The sequence below is a fragment of the Tasmannia lanceolata genome, unplaced genomic scaffold (assembly GCF_043159265.1).
Source record: "Tasmannia lanceolata isolate RefF3 unplaced genomic scaffold, GAP_Taslan_0.1 ptg000018l, whole genome shotgun sequence".
NCBI lineage: Eukaryota > Viridiplantae > Streptophyta > Magnoliopsida > Canellales > Winteraceae > Tasmannia > Tasmannia lanceolata.
This window is the reverse complement of record NW_027518695.1, coordinates 47,829,084-47,836,761: the sequence shown is the minus strand read 5'-3', so window position 1 is coordinate 47,836,761 and position 7,678 is coordinate 47,829,084.

Here is a 7,678-nt window from a genome sequence, read left to right as displayed (position 1 = left end):
TTTATAAATCAAGAAAAATATACAAAGGAGTTATTAAAGAAGTATAGCATGGATAGTAGTAAGACATCAAGAATTCCCATGAGTACAACTGCTAAGCTAGAAAAGGATGAATTTGGTAAATCTGTGGATCAAAAGATGTATAGGGGTATGATAGGTAGCTTACTCTATTTAACAGCCAGCAGACCAGACATTATATTTACTGTCTGTCTCTGTGCTCGATTTCAATTGGATCCAAATGAGTCTCACCTATCGGCAGTCAAGAAGATCTTCAAGTACTTAAAAGGAACCCAAAGTCTGGGACTATGGTATGAAAGATCTACTGCCTTCACTCTCATTGGATATTCAGATGCAGACTTTGCTGGATGTAGAGTAGAAATGAAAAGCACTAGTGGGACTTGTCAATTCATGGGAAAATCACTTGTTTCATGTTTTAGCAAGAAATAAAATTCAGTTGCTTTATCCACAACAGAAGCAGAATATGTGGCAGCTAGAGCTTGCTGTGTGCAAGTCCTATGGATGAAAATCACATTGATGGACTATGGAATTAAAATGAAAAATATTCTCATCCAATGTGACAATACTAGTGCTATAAACTTGACAAAGAACCACATACAACACTCAAGAACCAAACATATTGAGATTAGGCACCTCTTCATTAGAGATCACTCACAAAAAGGGGATATTTGCTTAAAATATATTAACACTGAGGAACAATTGGCTGATATCTTTACAAAACCCCTTAGTGATGATAGAATATGTTATATCCGAAGTGCCTTGAACATTTGGAGTGCGGATCAAGTCAAAGAAATTGCCAAATAAATACTCTGTGCCTTTCACCAGCTTATCTATATAGTACATATATCATCATTGTTTGGTAGTATCTGCATGAATGAGATGTCAAACATTAATCTTAAAAATCACTCAATTGGTACTCTTAGCCTTCTTAGTTCTCTAAGATGGAGAGGTACATTCACCTTAATTAAAAATACCTAACAATTTGACAATATGTCAACATCTCGATCATGAACAGGTATATGTGCATTACTTGGCTATATATTTTTATACCATAAGCATTGATTTAGGGCGAGTACCTAACTCAATCTTCATTCACTCCTAATTGCTATACATTTTAGTTCACCCTTTCTGTCGATGACAAAAGGGGGAAAAGTTTGAAATTGATTATCTATTCAATTGCCTATATGCACCATATGCTTTTAATTGTTATTATTTATCATTGTGCATATATTGAGGGGGAGTTCCTGCATTCACTTGCCTATTATGTCACTCCACACACACCTCATAATCAATTTTGTTTGTCATCATCAAAAAGGGGGAGATTATAACCCCCAGGGTCTACTCTCCTATCTTGCTTTGATGATTCTAAACATAATTGATTATGTTCTTGAATACTAATCAATTTGCCTTGAAGTGTTGTGTTAAGATAGGTTGATCATTGAAGGAACCAACACACCACATGGTCATGCTTGAAGATGTACCACACAAGAGTCAAAGGAGCTAAGTGGAGCTCACATCATCTCTCAAGCATACACAAAATGGAAGACCAATTGAAGACCAAGGCTAAAGAGAAGTTGAAGGTTACATAGATTTCATTGTACATCTTTTCTCTTTAGATTTCTAAGTCAAGGCAAGGTTTTTAAAATTGCTTTCAAAAACACTTATGAACTTAAATAGTTAAGTGAATGGTTATGTGGTGGACCAACATGTTGGGACCCTCATAAACATTCCAATTTATCATAAGAATTGAGTTCCAAAAGCCCAAAATCAAATAGCAATAAAAACATAAAAATCTGCTTATTTTAGGCTTCTTGGAACTCCGAGATGTTTCTCGGAACTTCGAGCTCGGAACTTCGAGAAATGGTCCAGTGGTATTTTTCACTTCTGGTCATTTTCTCGGAACTCCGAGAAATGGTCCAGTAGAATTTTTCCAACTTCTGACTGTTCTCTCGGAACTCCGAGAATTTGTCTCGGAACTCCGAGAATGGTTCTCGGAACTCCGAGAACGTCGCGACAGCCAAGAAAAGAGCCGTTGGTTTTTGAATTAAAAATTGGTTTTTGATTTTTATACTTCCAAACGGTCATATTTTCTTGAGAAGCTATATATATACACTCAAGAGGAATATTTTTCTCTCTTGAATATTTGGAAAAGCATCCTTTAGCTTTCAAATACTTGCAAATCCTTTTGAGCTTGAGAATTTGTTTTCTTCTCCCCAAACTTGCCTTGCAACTTGTAAATCTTTTGAGTTCGGATTTAGGCCTTCACCTGCAACCTATATTGGAGAGCAATCAAAGGGACAACATTGTGCATCAAGCTTTCAAGAGAAGCCAAGCAAATCTTCATCTTCTATTATTGTAAAGGTGGCTAGGGCATCCTATCTTAATACCCTAGGCAGTATCGCTTAGAACTCGGCGAAGAAGGAGAGTCGGTGTAAAGCTGTTAAGGGCATCCTCATTTAATATCCCTTGGAAGTGTGATCGCCTCGGAGCCGGGCATCGTGGAGGTCTCACTTAGTGGATATCCTTAAGGATGATCTTAAGAAGAGTGGAGTAGGGCTTTGCCCGAACCACTATATATCGGTGTGTTCCTTCTTTTTCTTGTACTTTCATTCTTGTTTTTGGTTTGGCACTTCATTTTGTTTTGATCTTATTTGAACTAACCAAAACCTAATCAACAGAAGAAAATTCAAATTAGGTTCAATACTTAAAATTTAAAAAGGCATAATTTAGTGTTAAAACCAATTCACCCCCCTCTTGTTTATTTCACTCACCTTCGTGACATACACTCAAAAGATTGATAAACCCTGGTTTATCTTGCAAAATCAAATGCCAAAGTCCTTCTCCACAGTAGAGTCAACGCAAACAAATGTCTTTCAAGTGTTCCCTGAATGAGGACCCTTGCTTGTACAATCCGGCTGTCAACGGATTTGTCATAACTCGGTCGAACTCGAACAATTCTGATATTATTAGCAGATGTTTACCATCCCCTTTAGAGTCAATTTTTCATTCTGTCGGTATAACATCGACTCCCCCGACATAGTCGGATCCCTTCTAACCAGAGTCAATTCCGATTGACTCTCTGCCGATTTAAGGCGCTCAAGGAACCTTACTAACTTTGTTAGCTCTCACGGTCTTCCTCAGCAGGGTCGAGACGACACGTTATCACAGATCCTATCATCACAAACACCTCATATCCTCAAAGAGTCGTTCGTACCCAGTCCTTAACAAAGGACATACGTTCCTATATTCTCCAACATGGTATAACCACCCCCAGCGGAGTCCATAACCAAATCCCTACCGAAGTCATCCAAAAATTATTTTGAATCATTCCAACCAGTGTGAGTCCCCTAAGGTATCAAACCAATGTGAGTCCCCTGAGGCATCCCAACCAGTATGAGTCCCTTGAGGCATTCAACCAATATAGGTCCCCTGAGGCATCCCAATCAGTGTGAGTCTCCTGAGGCATCCAAATCAGTGTAAAGCAGTTATCACACGGTGTTAAATCAGAGCAAACCCGTTATCTCACGGTAGCTCTTCAGGGTAAGTCCGTTTCTATGTGGTAACCCTCCAAATCAGTGTAAACTCGTTATTAGCTCTTCAAGGTAAGTCTGTTTCTATGTGGTAACCCTCCAAATCAGTGTAAACCCGTTATCACAAGGTGTCAAATCAAAGCAAACCCGTTATAGCATGGTAGCTCTTCAGGGTAAGTCGGTTTCTACGCTGTAACCCTCCAAATCATTGTAAAACCGTTATCATGCGGTATCAAATCAGAGCAAACTCGTTATCACGCGGTAGCTCTTCAGGGTAAGTCCGTTTCTATGCGGTAACCCTCTAAGTCGAAATAAACCCGTTATCACACGGTATCAAATCAGAGCAAACCCGTTATCACACGGTAGCTCTTTAGGGTAAGTCTGTTTCTATGCAGTAACCCTCCAAATCAGTATAAATCTGTTATCACGCGGTAACAAATTAGAGCAGACCCGTTATCACACGATAGCTCTTCAGGGTAAGTCTGTTTCTAACGGTAACCCTCCAAACCCGAGTAAGTCCGTTTGTACACTGTAACTCATCAAAATCAATAGCCTTTGTAAGTGTTTGTATCTGTACAAACGCTACTCTTCTGGCCAACCCTTAAGACAAATCAGCTCCAGATGTTTGAGAAACATCCTTTTCAAAATCAAATACTGTTAAAATATAGTATCCATCAAATTACTTACCCAAGCTAAAGAGCAAATGACAGTCATGCGTCTGCTCTATTCAAATCAAATCACAAGTACGATCCGTCGTACCAATCACTAGGTGCCATCCTGGCATTTTTGTTATCAGTGTCCGCACTAGATGTCAGAACGACATCCCTTGAGGTCCCTCCCCAAGTTAGGCTACAAACATGACTTCCGATGACCCTCCTGGCTGTTAGTAACGACATTCACCCAAGACTCGTTCTAACAGTCATATTTTCAAAACCCTAAAAAATCATCGGCGAGAGGTTTCCACTCGATGACCTGACAGCAGATTCCCCTACGGCTTAGGATCTGATGTGAGTCTTGCAAACCTATCATTAGTCTCTAGTGACAAAATTTTGTTGTCTCCTTACTTTGGCATTTAGGTGCCTTGCACCTTATACCAAAGAGGGGCATCTGTAGACACCCAAGTTTGTCAAGGTGGTACTAATGGTAGGTGTCGCGATGAAGAACCTTATGACGAGTCCCAGACCACCAGTTCAGTTTCTCTCAATCTCTCTTTAGGTTACTTACAGAGGAAAATAATTTTCGAAAACTGCTTTATCCTGGAGATACAACTAGAAAGCCTGTTTTTACACAGCACCCGCCTTTTACGGCACAACCAAGCATGTTGTTGCACAGCACCCTCCTTTCATGGCATAAACTGGTAAGCCTTTCTTCAGACGACATTTCAATCGGCAAGTTAACTTTGAGTCGAAACATTCTTTTTCACCCAAAGAACACTTCGTTTCCCAAAATCAAGCGATATTAGACTCATTGGAAACTCCTCAGAATGAGGAATCTAATGGATCTAACCGTGTGTGATTCGGAATTCAATCGGAGAAGTTACGAACATTCGACACTCACCGATGAAAGGTGAAAAATCATATTTTTCTATGCACACAAAGGATGAAAGCTCGTTGTGGGACCCGAATCCCGCGAGGGGGGCGTGAGTTGTCTCCCTCTCTTGGTCTTTCGTACCCACGCGAATGGCATGTGCTTTTTATTTTTAGTATAAGTCATTTTTTCCGTGAACTTGGGATCATTAAAGCAATCCGAATTTCACGCAAAAGAGCATAATCAGAGTCACCACCTAGGTAAGAGACCTAGGACCCATAAGTGAAATTGCAATGATCTGCGATCCCAGAAGTCTAGATTCGTTACCTGATTACGAGAATGGAAGGTATGGGGAATTACCACCACAGCACCATTCTTGCCCGATAATCCGGTCTTCAATTCCAAAGGTTAACTCTCTTGAATTTCTTGTAAAAGGCTCTTTTGTACTCTTTTGATGTGCGAACTATGTGACATGCATCATAAAATCTAATTTCAATGTAACTCCTAAATGTGTATCTTGATTTTCTTGATTTGTTGGGATTCAATATATGTGAAAGTTCTCTTAAAATTTAATTTTGGAAAAAAATCCTAAGTGATTTAATCAATTTAATTTAGGGTTTTAAATGAGAGAAGAAATAAAAAACTACGCTAAAAACCCCACTGATTGTGTGTGGGGCCGATTCGTGCAAGGAATGCCATCCAAACATCCAAGCTGCCTACGTACCCAAGCCTCACTAGGATCAGAGTCGACGTAGTTCGGTGGCCTAAACTAAGCTATATGCCTGAGACGTCTAAGCCACCGATCTAAACTGGACTGAATGTTTTAACAGTTTTAAATAGATTATTTAATTCAAATTGTTTAAGTTTTATTATCTTAGGACTTCATCTAAGATGCTATACGGTCCTATCTAAGTGCAAGACAACCCTTAACTAATGCAGGTGGGCCCTACATTCTAGATTAACTAGGTTTGTCCTATAGGGAAAAGGGATCAACTAGTGAAACTAGCCTAAGGGTCTATTGCTAATGATAGCAACCGGGGGTGATGAGGCTAGACTCCTAACTCTAGGACTCCTACGAGGTGGGACCGTAATCCAATGGTTCCAAAATCAATTTGAACTTGGGTTTGCCCAACCCAAATTTATTAAGTGAATAATTTTCAGTTTTTTTAAGGTTTCCTAACATCTAAAACCTATGGCTCTAAGGTCCCACCATTTTCGTGCTTGGGTTTCATTCGTGACAGAGAATTATGCCCCCAACCCTTAAACAATTCAACATATAAGTTATAATATATTATTGCCTGGCATATTCTCAGGATATCTGTGGACAAAGATCTCGGAGCCAATAACATATTATAATTTAGAGGCTAAACCATCCAAGAATCGATCGCAATGAATAATCAAATATGAACTCAAACCTAGCACTTAAACTAACCTAAGATAGCAATTTTACAAAGGAAGTACGTGACATTTAGGGTTTTTGTTTAAGTGGCTTAATGATTGAATATATAATAAAAAATTAAAGTACTCTGAAAATTTTCATGAGGTTTTGAATTGCACCAAGTTCTCTATTTTAGAAACTTTGGGATTTTATGTGTTCTATAAATTTTGACTTTCTTAAATTTTTCATGATTTTAGAGATTAAATTCGATATTTAGTGAATTTTTCAAAATAAGACCACAATCATGACATTACAAAATAAGTTATAGTAAATGAATTTCACTTCTAACTAAAATTTTCCAGTGACATGGTGATTATGAATAAAGCATGTTGTAAAAATTACAACAGATAATATTATAATTTGCTATGTATTCTATATTTAATAAATAATGGCTATTTCGGAAGAAGAAATAAAAAAGCATGCATAATGAAATCCTAAAATCATGATAAAATTAAGGTATACCGAATATGAGTTATAATATTTTATATCCACTTTTCAGAACTCGAAAGTTAATATTTCTCCAGAAACTCAATTTTTAAGGAAAGAGATCAATCGTTTTCTTGGAATCCAAACCCGTTTTATCATAAATAATTCAAAAACCATATCAAAACTTTAGAAAAATCCATAACAATTTTCGTATAACATACGAGTAACATATTTTACTGGTTTGTAAAGAAAAATTCAGAAAACTATCAATTTTAATATGAACAAGAATTACAGCACGTAAAACGAAGCTTTGATTAGAAAACAATAAAGAAAACAGATTTTTTTAATTTTATTTTATGAGAAATTCTATTTATGTCAACAATTAAGATCTGAAAAGTTTCATGAGTTTTCAAAATCATTTGATATTTATTAAAAATAAGCCAATTTTAAAATAATTTAAAATTGAACCACCTAAATTCCAAAAGTTCTGAAAATTTTTGGGTAATCTGAAAATATCAAAATCGGATTGGAAACAAAATTTCACCTTGTTTTGACTTGATTTAATATGTTTTTTATTTTATTCGTTGAGAAATAACCCTTTTCTGGGTTACCGTTCGAAAAATAAAACAAAAATAAACAAGTCCCCGGTGGTTTTAGGATTTACTTTCATCTCAGAAAATATGAGTTTTAGAAAAACACCATGTTTTCAAAAACTTGCTTTGAAAACCAAGCTTGAAACCTA